Here is an 18,518-nt window from a genome sequence, read left to right on the forward strand (position 1 = left end):
GTATTCAATTAATATCCATGGTAACAGAAAGAGGAATTCAACATTGTAGAATGGATTATAGAAGTAACTCACACTATACACAGGTATGCAAAGAAAATACAGATTCACAATTTTGTCTAGAACTACTCTAATCTTCTTCAAATCCCTTATCTGCTACCTTGCATGAGAGAATGAAAGGAAGGAAGAAAAAAAGAGAGAGACATTGAGAGAGAGAAGGAGGCAAGCAAGGAAGAAGGAAAGAATGGAGTTAAGTCCAAGTCAGTGTTAAAGTCCACGTGAGCCAATCACTTATACCAGGCGCCTAAATGGGACCCGGTCCTTTGGGAATATTCGCTCTGCCCTTCAGACTCTTCTTGATCCTTTCAGAGATGGTGCCTTGGGCACAAGAAAATGTTTATATCATCTCTTGTTATTGGGAGGAAGATGGCCATGCCACTTGGTCACGCCACTTGGCTCAGGTGGTCATGCCACTCCTTTGCTGTGGTTGAGCTGACCCCTCAGAAGGATCACCAGTATCAACTCTTGCCCCTTCCGGCTACTGTACCTAGAGGCATTTTTTTCTCCGTACAGTGGGTCCAGGCTCCACCTGCCTAGTCAGCCTCACCTCAGCTCTCGCCGGCTGGCCCTGCAGACCCTCTGAGACTTGTGTGTCTCCAAGTGTGTGGGTCTCAGAGCCGGCCGCCCTCTGGCTCTCACCTCAGACCCATGCCACAGGGGAGCTGAAGCAGACATGCACCCTGAATGTGTCTAGATTGTCTTCCAAGACATGGTGAGCATGTTGGTTTGCCCTGCCATCTGTGTCAGAGGCCCCAAGCCCGCCTCTCTATGTGGCCTCGGCACCTCCTTGAGTGAGATCTCCTCCCAGAAGAAGCGCAGAGTCAGAACACGTCTGGCCTGGGCATTCCCTCGGCTTCTGTAACATACCCCTCATCAGCCGTGAGGCTCAGACCCAGAGGAAGGACAAGGAGGCATTTCTGACTCTCTACCCCCCATATCTTCCTATTTTTCTTCCCTTCTCTAAGGCTAGATTAGATTTTTCCTTCATTTCCTCCTTTTGTCTATCACAGATAAATATATATAAAATTCTGTAATCTAGCTTGGCAAGGGCATTTTGAACAGTTAAATGCAAGCTATAGGTATTTAGAAAATCATTCATGTCTCTGCCTTTTAAAGCCACTGATCTATTGCAAGATTCTGTTCTGAAAGTCATAGTGTAAATGATATATATTTTTCTTTTCATAACAAACCTAATCCTTACGTTACCCCAAGGCAGGTGGATACCTTGAGCTGTTGGTCCATTGAAAGTAAAAAAAAAAAAAATCATATTATTTTTTTAAAAATAGTATTTCATGTTACTTTTATCACTACGGACTTAGTCAATTTTACTCATTATTAACGTCTCAGCTTAGAAGAGGCAAAAGAAGGTTTTCTGAGTTAATGGCTTGAATGAAATGCTGATTACGTGAAAAGAATTTTAAATACTGCCAAGGCCTCTATATTGAGAGGCTCAGTCATTAACAGATGATTCAATGAGTTCCTGTTATACACTGGGCACAACTCTCGGCACTGGCGAAGGATTGTATGAACAAGATAGGCAGGGTCTCTGCTCTCTTGAAGCTGAAAATTCTGGGGACAAGAAGACATACATACACACCTACATGCACTTACACACATGCACCTACAAGCCAGAACAGAAATGAGAATGTGCCTGTGCAAAGAAATAAAATAGCATAATGTGATCTAAGAGACATGGAGTGTCAATCCAATGCTGCTCAGAGAGTGACTTTTAAGCTAAACCCTAATGACAAGGAGTCTGGCATGTGAAGATAAGAAAGAAAAGAAATAGCCATTGAAAAGGCACTATGGGGATTTAAAAAAAAACAAATTTGGCAAGTTGAGGAAACAGGGAGAAAAATATCTTCAAGATGGCTTGGGAGTACATGGCAAGGAGAAAAGTAGAATGAAATGGGAAAGGTCAATGGAGGTGATTATGTAGTGCTTTGTAAACAAGGAAAAAGGGTTTGGGTTTTATATACAGTGCAGAGGAAGCTACTGGGCAGCTTTAGTGGGGAGAATGATTTTACCTTCGGAGAAACACTGAAGGAAGCAAAGATTAGTTTGGAAATCCTAGCAATCACCAACGGTGGTTTGGGCAAATGAAACAGTCGTATAAAGAAATTGGGTTTTATTTAGTGCATATGTTGCAGGTGAAGTTAACAGGACTTACTGATGAGGGAGGGATAGAGCAATCAAGAATGCTTTCTACACTTTTGGCATTTTCTGAAAAGATACATGGCGTCAGAATGAGCATATATCTCTTCCGAGTCTGCAAAACTGAAGGTCTTGGATTCTGTTTTCAATTAAGTTTCAGTTCTCGGTATTAAAAAGCACAAGTGTAAGATGCAATTCTGTCCCTCCTAGAAAGAAAAGAAGGGGGCAAATTCACAAATGTGAGGAGTGAGTGCCTCTGTCACGCAGCAAAGAGGTGAGCAAAAAATATTTATTTGGCAGCAGGGCGTGGCCCTGGGGGAGAGAAAGAAGTGATATTCTTTGATGAGGGTTGGGGACAAAGTCCCAGTTAAGTCCACCTGCCATTCAAAAAAAATCAGTCTCTTTCATGATTACTTTATCCCTTTTCACTTCTCATGTTCTCCTTTCCCATTCCCCAGGCTTCTTCTCCATCTCTTTATTTTTCTTATTTCCTAAAGTTGATTGATTTTGTCCTCTATCACCATCATCATCATCATTTCATGACCATCACCATCATCACTGCCGCCATTAATTGTCAAGTATTACAGCAGCACATCTTTCTCTGGTCCAAATTACTTCTTGTAAACCTTTTTGGGGAGCTATAATGAGCCTCCTTGAAAGATACCCTTTGGCTTGACGGGATGAAGCAGGCAGCCCAAGCTGGCCAGGTCAGGAAGCAGCCAAGGGCCAAACAGGGGTGTCTGCCTCTGAAGCCTGAGCACTCAGCCCACTGTCTGTCACCCTGCGGCTCCTCTCTTTCCTTCAGGCTCACTGCCCCCTTTCTCTTCGGTCCCTCTCTCTCTCTCTCTCTCTCTCTTTCTTCCCTTCCTCTGGTCAACCCCTGGCCTCCTCCTGGCCTGCCAGTCCTCCTTTCTTCTGTTTCCGCTCCTGCCTTTGTCCTTCCTCAACGTTAGTCAGACTGCCTGCCTGCTTCCTCTCTCCTGTCTTCCTGTAACTCAGCTAAAATTTGGTAGGAACACAAATAGAAAATAGAAGTCAGAGAACTCTATCCATGCAGAACTTCAGCATCAGAGCCAAGACTTAAAATAGGTCGATATAGCTTCTACCTCACCAAATCACTCCTCCTAAAGTATAAATACAGACCAAGCAGGAAATATCTTTATTTACTGTCACCTGTATGGGCCCTACTTCCGTTCTCCTACCCAGAGCCACGCCATTTGTGGAGATGACTCTTTCTGCCTGGACCTCCAGTCCATCACCTCTGCACTTGCGGGACCTTTATCATATGCCTAGCCAAGGTTAGAAGCACTTGAAAGATCATTTTTTTTCATCTCCCCACCTCACTCATCCCTCATGTATGATTCAAAATGAAAATAACATTGAGCCCAAAAGGATAGGAATGTTCAAAAAATTATGATTATTCTACAATACTGCTATGCTTAAATATGCAAAGCTCAAATTCATTCTAAAAGAACATGTGTACCTCTGATTTGCTAATACCTGATAAGCTAACACAGGCTTAATCTGACTAGTATTGGGCAATCCAACTCCATAATGAAGAGAGCTGGAGAATGGCTAAGTGATAAGCCATTTATATTTAGTTCTTAAAACAACAGATTAGATAATTACTAATATTATTCCTATCCAACTGATGAGTCTCTGGAATAGTATGTAAGTTTCCAGGTATCGGATCTGGGTCTGCTGTCTGCACAGTCTGAGTGAGCCTTTAAGGCCTAATCCCTGGATAGTAGTGTTTTACAAATGGTTTATACATTAAAACACTTAAATAACTATGGTATTATTGTCTTAACCTCTCTTTTTCTAAACAAACTTCCAGAAAGTCATTACGTCAGAACTTCATCTTCAGTCAGCACTTTTGATAAACACTAGCAATAAATAATAGATACAATAAATTTAAAAAACTGCTATGAAACAAGCTATTCTAGATATTCTTATGCTCCTAGATTTCCATATATCCTATTGTGATGAGCCATTCCTTCAGGTAATGTGACACATTGTAAGAATTTAAACACAGAGTTATATATCTTTGAGGTAGCCTTAGGCTTTAAATGTATGCTTTAAGATTTGTGATCTGCAAGCCATTGTATAAAAGAAATTTCCAGTAATTGCTATGCCCCCAGACAGCAATCTTTCAAGGACAGTGCAATGAGTGTAGATTTCCATGTGAATAGGTTATAGCCATTTCGCAGGTAGATCAGAAGACCAATGCCAGTGGCAAAAGTTCCTAGGACAGGCCCAACGAACACTCCTACCAGACCCAGAAATCCAGCCAGAATGTAAAGGGTTTAAACTTCAATGAATGGAGGATGCGAGGGAAGTTTGGAGAAAAGAAGAGAGGAGCTAAAGGGCATTCTGGGGGCCTATTTTACTTCCACATAATAAAATTAAAGCTCTTCGAACAGTAATTGCAAGAGTAAGTCCCTTTCCTCTGCTCCACCATCCAAGCTCCTGAGAACATACCTGTAACTATGGAAACAACTCTTTGGGCACACCTTATTGTGTATTGTTTAAAACCAATGAGCAGTACAACATTCATGTGGTAGTCCTTTTCCATAGCTTGAGGAACTGATCTGTGTCTTATTCTCTCTGAAATGGGAAGACATTCTGAGCATGTCATGAGGATTTCTAATCACAGACAGTGACTGGAAAATATAAAATACTTGTCTGAATGTAGTGTAAAGACATCCAGACTCTGATAAACCTTACATCTTGTTCTGCTCTTCACTCAGGAATAATAGTAATATATCTTAAGAGATGAAGTGTCACAGACATTTCTTAACATAATATGAACTGATTATGCAAGGTCAAACTTTCAGAGTTCTGATATATTTCAGATTTACTGATAAAGTATGATATTCATACATTATGCTTAATAAGCAGTTCATTCTATCTAATTACCTTGGAGTTTTAATTCTTTGTTCATTATTCAGATTAGTGATCTAACACTTGGATTGTATGCTCAACATTCAAATTTGTGATCTTTTTTTTTCTATGAAGAATACCCTGTGCCTGCTGACTATTCCTAAACTCCAGATATCAAAGCCTAAGAAGAAGAAGAAAGAATGAGTGAAGACACCATTCTGGAAAGTCATTCTGGGACTTCAAAGAAATAGGATACATTGATTCTATTGCTCCCAAATATGACAACACAGTGTCTATTCCTAATCATTTGACATTGTCTTCCATCACTGGCACCTTGTGGGTGAGGATACTAAGATCAATTAAAGTTGACTTTGTAATGTTTTGGTTACCTTGGGCTTGCTAGAAGATGTCAAATTTGTGACCTACAGTAGAAACATGTCTTTCAAGAGGAATGGGTCATAAGTATATTACATAAGTTAAAAGACATCAACTCAAAATTGCCCTTAAGCAAACTCCATATGGGAAACCCAATATAACATATTTCAAAATATGTAACATAGCCAAATTTTTCTCTCTTACTCAGACATACTGCTTTTTTTTTTCCTTCTGATTGAACACTACATTAAGTAGGTGGCTTGCATCTGGGACAAAGTTTTTTAAGTATTTTAAATCTTAGAATCAGTCTCTGTATAGAGTAATGTTCCTAACTAAGGAACAAGAAATTCCTATCCAGCTTCTCACATACTGAGAAATATTACTCATTAAATGGAATGGAATCAGAAGAGCCTGCAGTATTTCAATTGTTCATTCATTCATTTTCTTTCTCATTCTCAGCTACCATTTACACAATCTTGATTTCTTTGTTTCTCCCATGATTTCCTCTCTCTTTCTTTTCTACTGAGGTGCAATTGACATGCAACATTATATTAGTTTCAGATTGTACAACAGAATCATTTGCTATTTGTATGTATTGCAAAATGATCACCACAGTAAGTCTAGTTTACATTGGTCACCATACATAGTTACAGAATTTTTTATTCTTGCAATGAAAAGTTTTAAGATTTACTCTTAGTAACTTTCAAATATGCAATACAGTATTATTAGCTATAGTAGCCATGCTGTGCACTATGTTATCTACATAACTTATTTATTTTACCACTGGAAGTTTGTACCTTTTGACCCCCTTCACTAATTTTGCCCTCCTCCCCAACACCGTGCCTTTGTCAACCTTTGGCAATATACATATATACATTGCATTTTAAAAATCCATTCATTCATCCATGGGCACTTAGGTATTTTCCATATCTTGGCTCTTAAATAATACTGGAGGGAACATGGGAGTGCATATATTTTTTGAGTTAGTGTTTTCATTTTCTTCAGATAAATATCCAGAAGTGGAATCACTGGATAATATGGTAGTTCTATTTTTAATTTTATGAAGAACCTCCATACTGTTTTCCATTGTGGCTACACCAGTTTACATTCCCACCATCAGTACAACAAGGGTTCCCTCTTCTCCACATCCTCACCAATGCTTGTTATTTCTTGTCTGGTGGTGCCATTCTGACTGGTATGAGATTAATACCTGAGTGTGGTTCTGATTTGCATTTCACTGATGTTTAGAGCCAGCATCTTTTCATGTACCTGTTGGCCCTCTGTATGTCTTCTTCAGAAAGATGTCTATTTAGATCCTCTGCCCATTTTTAATTGTATTGTTTAGTGTTTTGGGTTGTATGAGTCCTTATATATTTAGGATATGTACTCCTCATATGATATATGATTTGCAAATATTTTCTTCCATTCCATAGGTTGCCTTTTCATTGTATTGATGGCTTCCTTTGCTGTGCAGAAACATTTAGTGTGACGTGGTCCCATGTGTTTATTTTTGCTTCGGTTGCCTGTGCTTTTGGTGTCAATTCCAAAAAGAGCATCACCGGACTGATGTCAGGGAGTTTACCACCTACACATTTCTGCAAATAGTGACAGTTTTATGTTTTCCTTTCCATGGTGGATGACTTTCATTTCTTTTTCTTGCCTAATTGCTCAGACTAGGACTTGCAGTACCGTATTTAATAACCGTGGTGAGAGGGGGCTTCCTGGTCTTGTTCCTGATCATAGAGGAAAGGCTTTCACAGCATTTCATCACTGAATGTGATGTTAGCTGTGAGTTGCCATATATGACCTTCATTCTGTTGAGGTACATGCCCTAAATGCCCACTTTGCTGAGTTTTGAATCATAAATGGATGTTGAATTTTGTCAAATGCTTCTTCCTGCACCTCTTGAGATGATCATGTGACTTTTACTTTCATGGTGTTAATGTGGTGTATGATGATGGATTTGCAGATATTGAATCATCCTTGCATCCTGGAATAAATCCCACTTGATCATGGTGTGTGATCTTTTTAATATATTGTTGAGTTTTGTTTGCTAGTATTTTGTTGAGGATTTTTGCATCTATGTTTGTCAGAGATATTGGCCCATAATTTTCCTTCCTTATGGTGTCCTTGTCTGGTTTTGGTATCAAGGTCATGCTGGCTTCTAAAATGAGTTTGGCAGTGTTGCCCCCTCTTCTATGTTTTGAAGAGTTTGAGAAGGATTGGTATTCATTCTTCTTTGAATGTTTGGTTAAATTAGTGATTTAAAGATATGATTTCATGAACATCCATAATATTTTGGTAAGGACAAGTAAAACAAACCTAGTGGAGAAAACACACTAGGAAAAAATGAAAAACAGTTTAAAGTACCCATGCATAGACAATAGGCTTTCTGAACAAGCCTTGATTGATTTATGTGGAAAAAAGGACAAAAAGCCCTCTCTTATAACTCAAAAAATGTCCCCAGTTAGGTAATAGTTCCCTTCCTTCCCAATATTTTTGTGGTTTGCTTTATCACTTGCTATTTATAGAAAGACACACTAGAGAACTTGACACAGACCTTGCAGACTTTTCCTCATGCACAGTAACTCATGGTTGGTGCCTTCCTGTCCCTGGCAAATCTCAGAACATTGGCTAGTATACAATGCAGTTTATGGGAGAATCAACCATTTCAAAAGTGCATTTGGTACATGCCTGGGGAAGCTAAGTTATATTGAGCAGACTGTAGCACCTTTTATCCTCATGTGATGAATCATGTATTCCTGGTGGAGGGATAGTGCTAAAAACAAAGCAAGCTTTGAGACCTCTCAAAAGTTTTTCAGATTGGCCTGGGGGCTTTAGCAGTCAAAGCTAACATTTAAAAGGAGCTGTGTATAAGCCTTTCTGACTGCAAGCAGAAGGACTCAAAATTCCCTTTAACCATCTCCTAACTATCCAATTCCTTTCCACCAAGGAAGGTGATAATGACAACTCCAAATTAAGGGAAATTACAAGTAAATTAAAGATAGATTTATTTAATCATGGAATTAATACTAACTGAAATAGCAAAACTCATAAAGTAGAGTTACAGCTCAAAAATTATAGACTTTATGGTGTCTATGCTATCATTTATTTAAAGTGGAGGGCCATTTGACTTACTGACAAAAGATAGTTTTTGAACAGAAAAGTCACAATACAGAAAATCAAAACACAGCAGCCAGGGCTGTACTTAATTCACAAATATTTATCTAAAGCTTTCTTTTCTACTTTGTAAGCCAGAAACACAATGCAGAAGAAAATATTCATTTATTTTTCCATTTTCCACTTTCTAGAATTTCCGAGTTACAATTGTGATTTGAGTTCAAGTACGGTAATGTTACTTTTTCAGGTGAATCTTCCATTTAAAAAAAAGTACATTTAACATTTTCCACAAGCTATTACCATCTGCCTTGTGCATTTTCTCTCATACTTACTTGTGTATAATGTATTCACTTGCTTGTTCACAAAGCTTTCCAATATCTGACCTCAGATCCTTGTGGTCACTAGGTACATTGGTCTAAAATATGTGTCTGTTGATTAATTAATTTCTGATATCTCCCCACCGATCATCCAGAATACCTAGGAAAGATACCAGTCATTGCACTGTTATCCCAGGAGAATTTCCAGAAAACAAGTCACATCCTCCTGCCCGAGAGGAGTGAAGTTTGCCACGTCTCTGCACAGATTTGTTCTTCTTGCCTCCATTTTTATAGATGGAAGCCTCAAGCCCACCATCAAATGGCTGAACCCAGAAATACAAACACCAAAAACCCTGTAAATGAAAGCAGGAGTTCGAATCACTCAGGGTTTCAGGAGACACAAGAAACATATTGCTCATGTCCTGCATCTACCTGACCAACTTTACTATAACTACCACTTCTAGAGAAAAGAAGAGGAATCGAGTACCATGGCAAAAACTGTGAAATACTTACAATCGCCTACAGGATGCTCGTTCATTGTACATGATGCAAAATTGTCCCTCCTTCCGCCCTTGTCATCACAAAATAAGTACCTATGAACACCATTCACTGCTGATGGCCCAAACCTAGGAATTATCATGGATTCCTCTCCTCCAATATCTAATCCAGGGTCTCGGAGCCTCAACACCATTGGTGTTTGGGGCAGGACAGTTCCCGTTGGTGTGGCTGCCCTGTTCACTGCCACATGTTTAGCAGCATTGTGGCCTCTGCGTGTTAGTAGCACCTTCCTAGTTATGACAACCAAAACTGTCTCCTGATGTTCATACCCCCAGGGGGTGAAAATCACTCTCAGCTGAGTCCTGAAAGATAAAATTTCAAACTTTATCCTGAATATCAATGTCTCACACAAAATCTGCCATCTGACCCAGCCCAAAGCCCTCACCACCCCCGTGGACGGCTGCAGCAGTCCTTTCACAGCATCCCCTCCAGTCCATTTTCTGCTCACTAGTCAGCATGATCTTTTTGAAAACTTTAATCCAATTCTATTATTTCTCTTAAAACCTTCCAATGGCTCCATGCTACTCTGGGAACTGCTCACCATGTCACCTCCCAGCACTCCCCCCATTTTCATGGTTCTCCAATTGCACTAGTTTTTCTACCTTTTTTCAATCATACCAGGTTTTCCAACTTTGGGGCATTTATGCACATTCTCCTTGGAATGCTGACTTTTCTGTCGTATTCAAGGGTTTGCTCAAATATCATTTCTCAGGAAGTTCTCCTGGACCATCCTATCTAGATAACTCCCCTCTCCCTCCAACACTGTATGCCATTAACCTGCACAGATTTTCATTGTAGTTACATCTATCATCTCTATTCGTAATTATCTCACTTTTCATATGAACTCGCCTCACCTGCTGTAATGTAAGCTCTATTATGAGAGAGACTTTGTCCATCTTATTTACAGCTGTGTCACCCATGGCCTACTGCAGTCTTCTGGAACATGGTAGGTACTTAAGAGATACTTGTTGAAATAATAAATAACTAAATGCATTAATTCTAAGTGCTTTCTGTTTGAGGGTGAGCATATTCTTTATTTTAAAATAATGTATGACTTTTGTATTGCTAAATCTACTGAAAGAAATCTGAAGGTTTCTTATCTTACCCAGAGTTAAAGCAAATGCTCTTCCAACTACCTGGAAGACCTTGTATGATCTGGACCACAACCACCTTCCTGACAGGAAATGGATCTCCTAACACGTGCCTCTCAGCCCTTTCTACATACTGGGCTTCCTTCTGTTCCCAAGTATGCCAACCACATGACCATGTCATAGCCTTTGCACCTGCTGTTTCCCCAGCCTGAATGCTGTGTCCCAGATGTCCCAGGTCTCATGCTCTCACGCCCTCAGGCTTCTGATCAAGGGTCCTCTTGATAGGAAGGCTGGTCCTGGCTACTTCATATAAAACAGCAAGAGAAAGCAGTCTTTGTCAACCATCCTCTTGGTGCTGTCCTAGCCCTTACAGCCTGGAAAAGGCATTCCTCTTCTGCATATGAACAGTTTTACAGAACACCAACATCAGACAAAGCTACTCTGTGATGTGACGGATCAAGACAAAGAGAACACTCTATAACTGTGTGTGAGCAGAGGCACCCCCAAAAAGAGAGAGACACAGTGAGAGAATATTCTCCTTGTTCTCCTGCTAATAGGAGTGACTGCTATTTCCTTATTCAGTCTCTCTGTTCCCTTGTCCTTATGTACAAAAATCATTAAAATTATTAAGACAATCATAAAAATGGGTTGTCTTTGTGACAGTACCCAACAAGACCAAATCACACTTGCTTGAAACTTCCCCCAAATCAGTCACTTAATGCAAACTCAAATCCAATAATAAGCCCCTCTCAACAACCACTCACTGGGATATTCCAAAGCGCTCCACTGTGTGCAGTCTCCCCCAATGCAACAAGTTCATACACCCAACTTTGTTCAACTACAGATGTATTTATGGTGGATTTTGTCTGGAAGGCATCAAAAATAGCCCCCAGGGGAGGAGCCAAGATGGCGGCGTGAGTAGAGCAGTGGAAATCTCCTCCCAAAAACACATAGAGCTATGAAAATATAACAAAGAAAAATCTTCCTAAAATAGAGACCACAGGACACAGGACAACATCCAGACCACATCCACACCTGCAAGAACCCAGCGCCTTGTGAAGGGGGTAAGATACAAGCCCCAGCCCGGCGGGACCCGAGCGCCCCTCCCCCCGGCTCCCGGCGGGTGGAGAGAAACCGGAGCAGTTTTTTTTTTTTGGCGAGCGCTTTTTGGAAGCCTTAGAGGGACGGGCCCCTGTTGCTGGGGAGGCAGGGTGGCGGGACCGGTGAGGAGGTGCCTGGGAACGGCGCCGGAGGACAAAGAATATCCCGCGTTTCTCCCTGCGAGACCTGGGGGCGGGTGCCTGAGACCGGTGCCTGAGGACGGAGGAGGTCGCGCGTTTTTCCCCTTTTTTTTTTTTTTTTTTTCTCTTTTTGGCAAGCGCTTTTTGGAAGCCTTGAAGGGACGGGGACCCCAGTGCTAGGGAGGCACGGTGGCGGGACTGGTGAGCGGGTGGCTGGGACCGGCGCCTGAGGACAAAGAATATCCCCCGTTTTTCCCTGCGGGACCGGTGGGCGGGTGCCTGAGACCGGCACTTGAGGACAGAGGAAATCGCGCGTTTTTCCCCTTTTTTTTTTCTCTTTTCTGCGAGTGCTTTTTGGAAGCCTTAAAGGGACAGGGACCCCGGTGCTAGGGAGGCAGGGCGGCGGGACTGGTGAGCAGGTGCCTGGGACCGGCACCTGAGGACAAAGAATATCCCGCATTTTTCCCTGTGGGACCGGTGGGTGGGTGCCTGAGACCAGCACCTGAGGACGGAAGAAATCGCGCGTTTTTCCCCTTTTTTTTTCTCTCTTTTTGCCAAGTGCTTTTTGGAAGCCTTGAAGGGACAGGGACCCCGGTGCTAGGGAGGCAGGGCGGCGGGACTGGAGAGCGGGTGCGTGGGACCAGTGCCTGAGGACCAAGAATATTGAGCGGTCCTTCCCTGCGGGACCGGTGGGTGGGTGCTTTTTGGAAGCCTTGAAAGGACAGGGACCCTGGTGCTAGGGAGACAGGGCAGCAGGACCAGTGCGCGGGTGCCTGGGACCGGCACCTGAGGAAAAAAAAAAAAAAAAAATCGCGTGTTTTTTCTTTTTTTTTTCCTTTCTGTTCCCTCTCTCATTGTTGCTGTTGTTGTTTTGGTTTGGAGAGTGCTTTTTGGAAATCTTAAAGGGGCAGGACAGGTCACTTAGACCAGAAGCAGGGAATCTGGGGATCTCTGGGCATTCTAACCCCCTGGGCAGCAGGGAGCACAGAGGCCCCTTACGGAGATAAATAGTCTCCTGGCTGCTCCCCCTCTAACGGGGCTCCACCATTTTGGAGGAACAGCCCCAGCCAGGCCAAGCCCACAGCAACAGTGGAGATAAACCCCAAAGCAACTGGGCAGGAAGCAGAAGCCCTGTCTGCGCACAGCTGCCCAGCACAAGCCACTAGAGGTCGCTATTCTCCCAGGAAAAGGCTACAAACCAACAAGAAGGGAAGCTCTTCCAGCGGTCACTTGTACCAGCTCTGCAGACTATCTCTATCACCATGAAAAGGCAAAACTACAGGCAGACAAAGATCACAGAGACAACACCTGAGAAGGAGACAGACCTAACTAGTCCTCCTGAAAAAGAATTCAAAATAAAAATCATGAACATGCTGACAGAGATGCAGAAAAAAATGCAAGAGCAATGGGATGAGATGCAGAGAAAAATGCAAGAGCAGTGGGATGAGATGCAGAGAAAAATGCAAGAGCAGTGGGATGAAGTCCGGAAGGAGATCACAGATGTCAGGAAAGAGATCACAGAAGTGAAACAATCCCTGGAAGGATTTATAAGCAGAATGGATAAGATGCAAGAGGCCATTGAAGGAATAGAAGCCAGAGAACAGGAACGTATAGAAGCTGACATAGAGAGAGATAAAAGGATCTCCAGGAATGAAACAACACTAAGAGAAATATGTGACCAATACAAAAGGAAAAACATTCGTATTATAGGGATACCAGAAGAGGAAGAAAGAGGAAAAGGGATAGAAAGTGTCTTTGAAGAAATAATTGCTGAAAACTTCCCCAAACTGGGGGAGGAAATAATTGAACAGACCATGGAATTATACAGAACCCCCAACAGAAAGGATCCAAGGAGGACAACACCAAGACACATAATAATTAAAATGGCAAGGATCAAGGACAAGGAAAGAGTTTTAAAGGCAGCTAGAGAGAAAAAGGTCACCTATAAAGGAAAACCAATCAGGCTAACATCAGACTTCTCAACAGAAACCCTACAGGCCAGAAGAGAATGGCATGATATACTTAACGCAATGAAACAGAAGGGCCTTGAACCAAGGATACTGTATCCAGCACGACTATCATTTAAATATGATGGTGGGATCAAACAATTCCCAGACAAGCAAAAGCTGAGGGAATTTGCTTCCCACAAACCACCTCTACAGGGCATCCTACAGGGACTGCTCTAGATGGGAGCACCCCTAAAAAGAGCACAGAACAAAACACACAACATATGAAGAAGGGAGGAGGAGGAATAAGAAGGGAGAGAAGAAAAGACTCTCCAGACAGTGTATATAACAGCTCAATAAGCGAGCTAAGTTAGGCAGTAAGATACTAAAGAAGCTAACCTTGAACCTTTGGTAACCACGAATCTAAAGCCTGCAATGGCAATAAGTACATATCTTTCAATAGTCACCCTAAATGTAAATGGACTTAATGCACCAATCAAAAGACATAGAGTAATAGAATGGATAAAAAAGCAAGACCCATCTATATGCTGCTTACAAGAAACTCACCTTAAACCCAAAGATAAGCATAGACTAAAAGTCAAGGGATGGAAAAACATATTTCAGGCAAACAACAGTGAGAAGAAAGCAGGGGTTGCAGTACTAATATCAGACAAAATAGACTTCAAAACAAAGAAAGTAACAAGAGATAAAGAAGGCCACTACATAATGATAAAGGGCTTAGTCCAACAAGAGGATATAACCATTCTAAATATATATGCACCCAATACAGGAGCACCAGCATATGTGAAGCAAATACTAACAGAACTAAAGAGGGAAATAGACTGCAATGCATTCATTGTAGGAGACTTCAACACACCACTCACCCCAAAGGATAGATCCACCGGGCAGAAAATAAGTAAAGACACACAGGCACTGAACAACACACTAGAACAGATGGACCTAATAGACATCTATAGAACTTTACATCCAAAAGCAACAGGATATACATTCTTCTCAAGTGCACATGGAACATTCTCCAGAATAGACCACATACTAGCTCACAAAAAGAGCCTCAGTAAATTCCACAATATTGAAATTCTACCAACCAATTTTTCAGACCACAAAGGTATGAAAGTAGAAATAAATTCTACAAAGAAAACAAAAAGGCTCACAAACACATGGAGGCTTAACAACATGCTACTAAATAATCAATGGATCAATGAACAAATCAAAATAGAGATCAAGGAATATATAGAAACAAATGACAACAACAACACTAAGCCCCAACTTCTGTGGGATGCAGCGAAAGCAGTCTTAAGAGGAAAGTATATAGCAATCCAGGCACACTTGAAGAAGGAAGAACAATCCCAAATGAATAGTCTAACATCACAATTATTAAAACTGGAAAAAGAAGAACAAATGAGGCCTAAAGTCAGCAGAAGGAGGGACATAATAAAGATCAGAGAAGAAATAAACAAAATTGAGAAGAATAAAACAATAGCAAAAATCAACGAAACCAAGAGCTGGTTCTTTGAGAAAATAAACAAAATAGATAAGCCTCTAGCCCAACTTATTAAGAGAAAAAGAGAGTCAACACAAATCAACATAATCAGAAATGAGAATGGAAAAATCACGACAGACTCCACAGAAATACAAAGAATTATTAAAGACTACTATGAAAACCTATATGCCAACAAGCTGGAAAACCTAGAAGAAATGGACAACTTCCTAGAAAAATACAACCTCCCAAGACTGACCAAGGAAGAAACACAAAAGTTAAACAAACCAATTACAAGCAAAGAAATTGAAACAGTAATCAAAAAACTACCCAAGAACAAAACCCCGGGGCCGGACGGATTTACCTCGGAATTTTATCAGACACACAGAGAAGACATAATACCCATTCTCCTTAAAGTGTTCCACAAAATAGAAGAAGAGGGAATACTCCCAAACTCATTCTATGAAGCCAACATCACCCTAATACCAAAACCAGGCAAAGACCCCACCAAAAAAGAAAATTACAGACCAATATCCCTGATGAACGTAGATGCAAAAATACTCAATAAAATATTAGCAAACAGAATTCAACAGTATATCAAAAGGATCATACACCATGACCAAGTGGGGTTCATCCCAGGGATGCAAGGATGGTACAACATTCGAAAATCCATCAACATCATCCACCACATCAACAAAAAGAAAGACAAAAACCACATGATCATCTCCATAGATGCTGAAAAAGCATTTGACAAAATTCAACATCCATTCATGATAAAAACTCTCAGCAAAATGGGAATAGAGGGCAAGTACCTCAACATAATAAAGGCCATATATGATAAACCCACAGCCAGCATTATACTGAACAGTGAGAAGCTGAAAGCATTTCCACTGAGATCGGGAACCAGACAGGGATGCCCACTCTCCCCACTGTTATTTAACATAGTACTGGAGGTCCTAGCCACGGCAATCAGACAAAACAAAGAAATACAAGGAATCCAGATTGGTAAAGAAGAAGTTAAACTGTCACTATTTGCAGATGATATGATACTGTACATAAAAAACCCTAAAGACTCCACTCCAAAACTACTAGAACTGATATCGGAATACAGCAAAGTTGCAGGATACAAAATCAACACACAGAAATCTGTAGCTTTCCTATACACTAACAACGAATCAATAGAAAGAGAAATCAGGAAAACAATTCCATTCACCATTGCATCAAAAAGAATAAAATACCTAGGAATAAACCTAACCAAGGAAGTGAAAGACTTATACTCTGAAAACTACAAGTCACTCTTAAGAGAAATTAAAGGGGACACTAATAAATGGAAACTCATCCCATGCTCATGGCTAGGAAGAATTAATATCGTCAAAATGGCCATCCTGCCGAAAGCAATATACAAATTTGATGCAATCCCTCTCAAATTACCAGCAACATTCTTCAATGAATTGGAACAAATAATTCAAAAATTCATATGGAAACACCAAAGACCCCGAATAGCCAAAGCAATCCTGAAAAAGAAGAATAAAGTAGGGGGGATCTCACTCCCCAACTTCAAGCTCTACTACAAAGCCATAGTAATCAAGACAATTTGGTACTGGCACAAGAACAGAGCCACAGACCAGTGGAACAGATTAGAGACCCCAGAAATTAACCCAAACATATATGGTCAATTAATATTTGATAAAGGAGCCATGGACATACAATGGCAAAATGACAGTCTCTTCAACAGATGGTGCTGGCAAAACTGGACAGCTACATGTAGGAGAATGAAACTGGACCATTGTCTAACCCCATATACAAAGGTAAACTCAAAATGGATCAAAGACCTGAATGTAAGTCACGAAACCATTAAACTCTTGGAAAAAAACATAGGCAAAAACCTCTTAGACATAAACATGAGTGATCTCTTCTTGAACATATCTCCCCGGGCAAGGAAAACAACAGCAAAAATGAGCAAGTGGGACTACATTAAGCTGAAAAGCTTCTGTACAGCGAAAGACACCATCAATAGAACAAAAAGGAACCCTACAGTATGGGAGAATATATTTGAAAATGACAGATCTGATAAAGGCTTGACGTCCAGAATATATAAAGAGCTCACACGCCTCAACAAACAAAAAACAAATAACCCAATTAAAAAATGGGCAGAGGAACTGAACAGACAGTTCTCCAAAAAAGAAATACAGATGGCCAAGAGACACATGAAAAGATGCTCCACATCGCTAATTATCAGAGAAATGCAAATTAAAACTACAATGAGGTATCACCTCACACCAGTAAGGATAGCTGCCATCCAAAAGACAAACAACAACAAATGTTGGCGAGGCTGTGGAGAAAGGGGAACCCTCCTACACTGCTGGTGGGAATGTAAATTAGTTCAACCATTGTGGAAAGCAGTATGGAGGTGCATCAAAATGCTCAAAACAGACCTACCATTTGACCCAGGAATTCCACTCCTAGGAATTTACCCTAAGAACGCAGCAATCAAGTTTGAGAAAGACAGATGCACTCCTATGTTTATCGCAGCACTATTTACAATAGCCAAGAATTGGAAGCAACCTAAATGTCCATCAGTAGATGAATGGATAAAGAAGATGTGGTACATATACACAATGGAATACTACTCAGCCATAAGAAGTGGAAAAATCCAACCATTTGCAGCAACATGGATGGAGCTGGAGAGTATTATGCTCAGTGAAATAAGCCAAGCGGAGAAAGAGAAATACCAAATGATTTCACTCATCTGAGGAGTATAGGAACAAAGGAAAAACTGAAGGAACAAAACAGCAGCAGAATTACAGAACCCAAAAATGGACTAACAGGTACCAAAGGGAAAGGAACTGGGGAGGATGGGTGGGCAGGGAGGGATAAGGGGGGGGGAAGAAGAAGGGGGGTATTAAGATTAGCATGCATGGGGGGGAGGGAGAAAGGGGAGGGTGGGCTGCACAACACAGAGAGGACAAGTAGTGACTCTACAACATTTTGCTAAGCTGATGGACAGTAACCGTAATGTGGTTGTTAGGGGGGACCTGATATAGGGGAGAGCATAGTAAACATAGTATTCTTCAGGTAAGTGTAGATTAAAAATTTAGAAAAAAAAAAAGAAAGAAAGAAAGAAAGAAAAGGGGGATTACTCCTTAACAGGATAAAACTATTGGTAAATCAAAGATCAACGCATGCTTTAAATATCCTTAATGTTGATCACTTAAAGGGTGTCAGATGATCAGCTATGGAGGTACTCTTTTCTGATAATATTCCTTTCTCTTAATTAA

Source organism: Manis javanica, chromosome 11 (assembly GCF_040802235.1).
Source record: "Manis javanica isolate MJ-LG chromosome 11, MJ_LKY, whole genome shotgun sequence".
Lineage (NCBI taxonomy): Eukaryota > Metazoa > Chordata > Mammalia > Pholidota > Manidae > Manis > Manis javanica.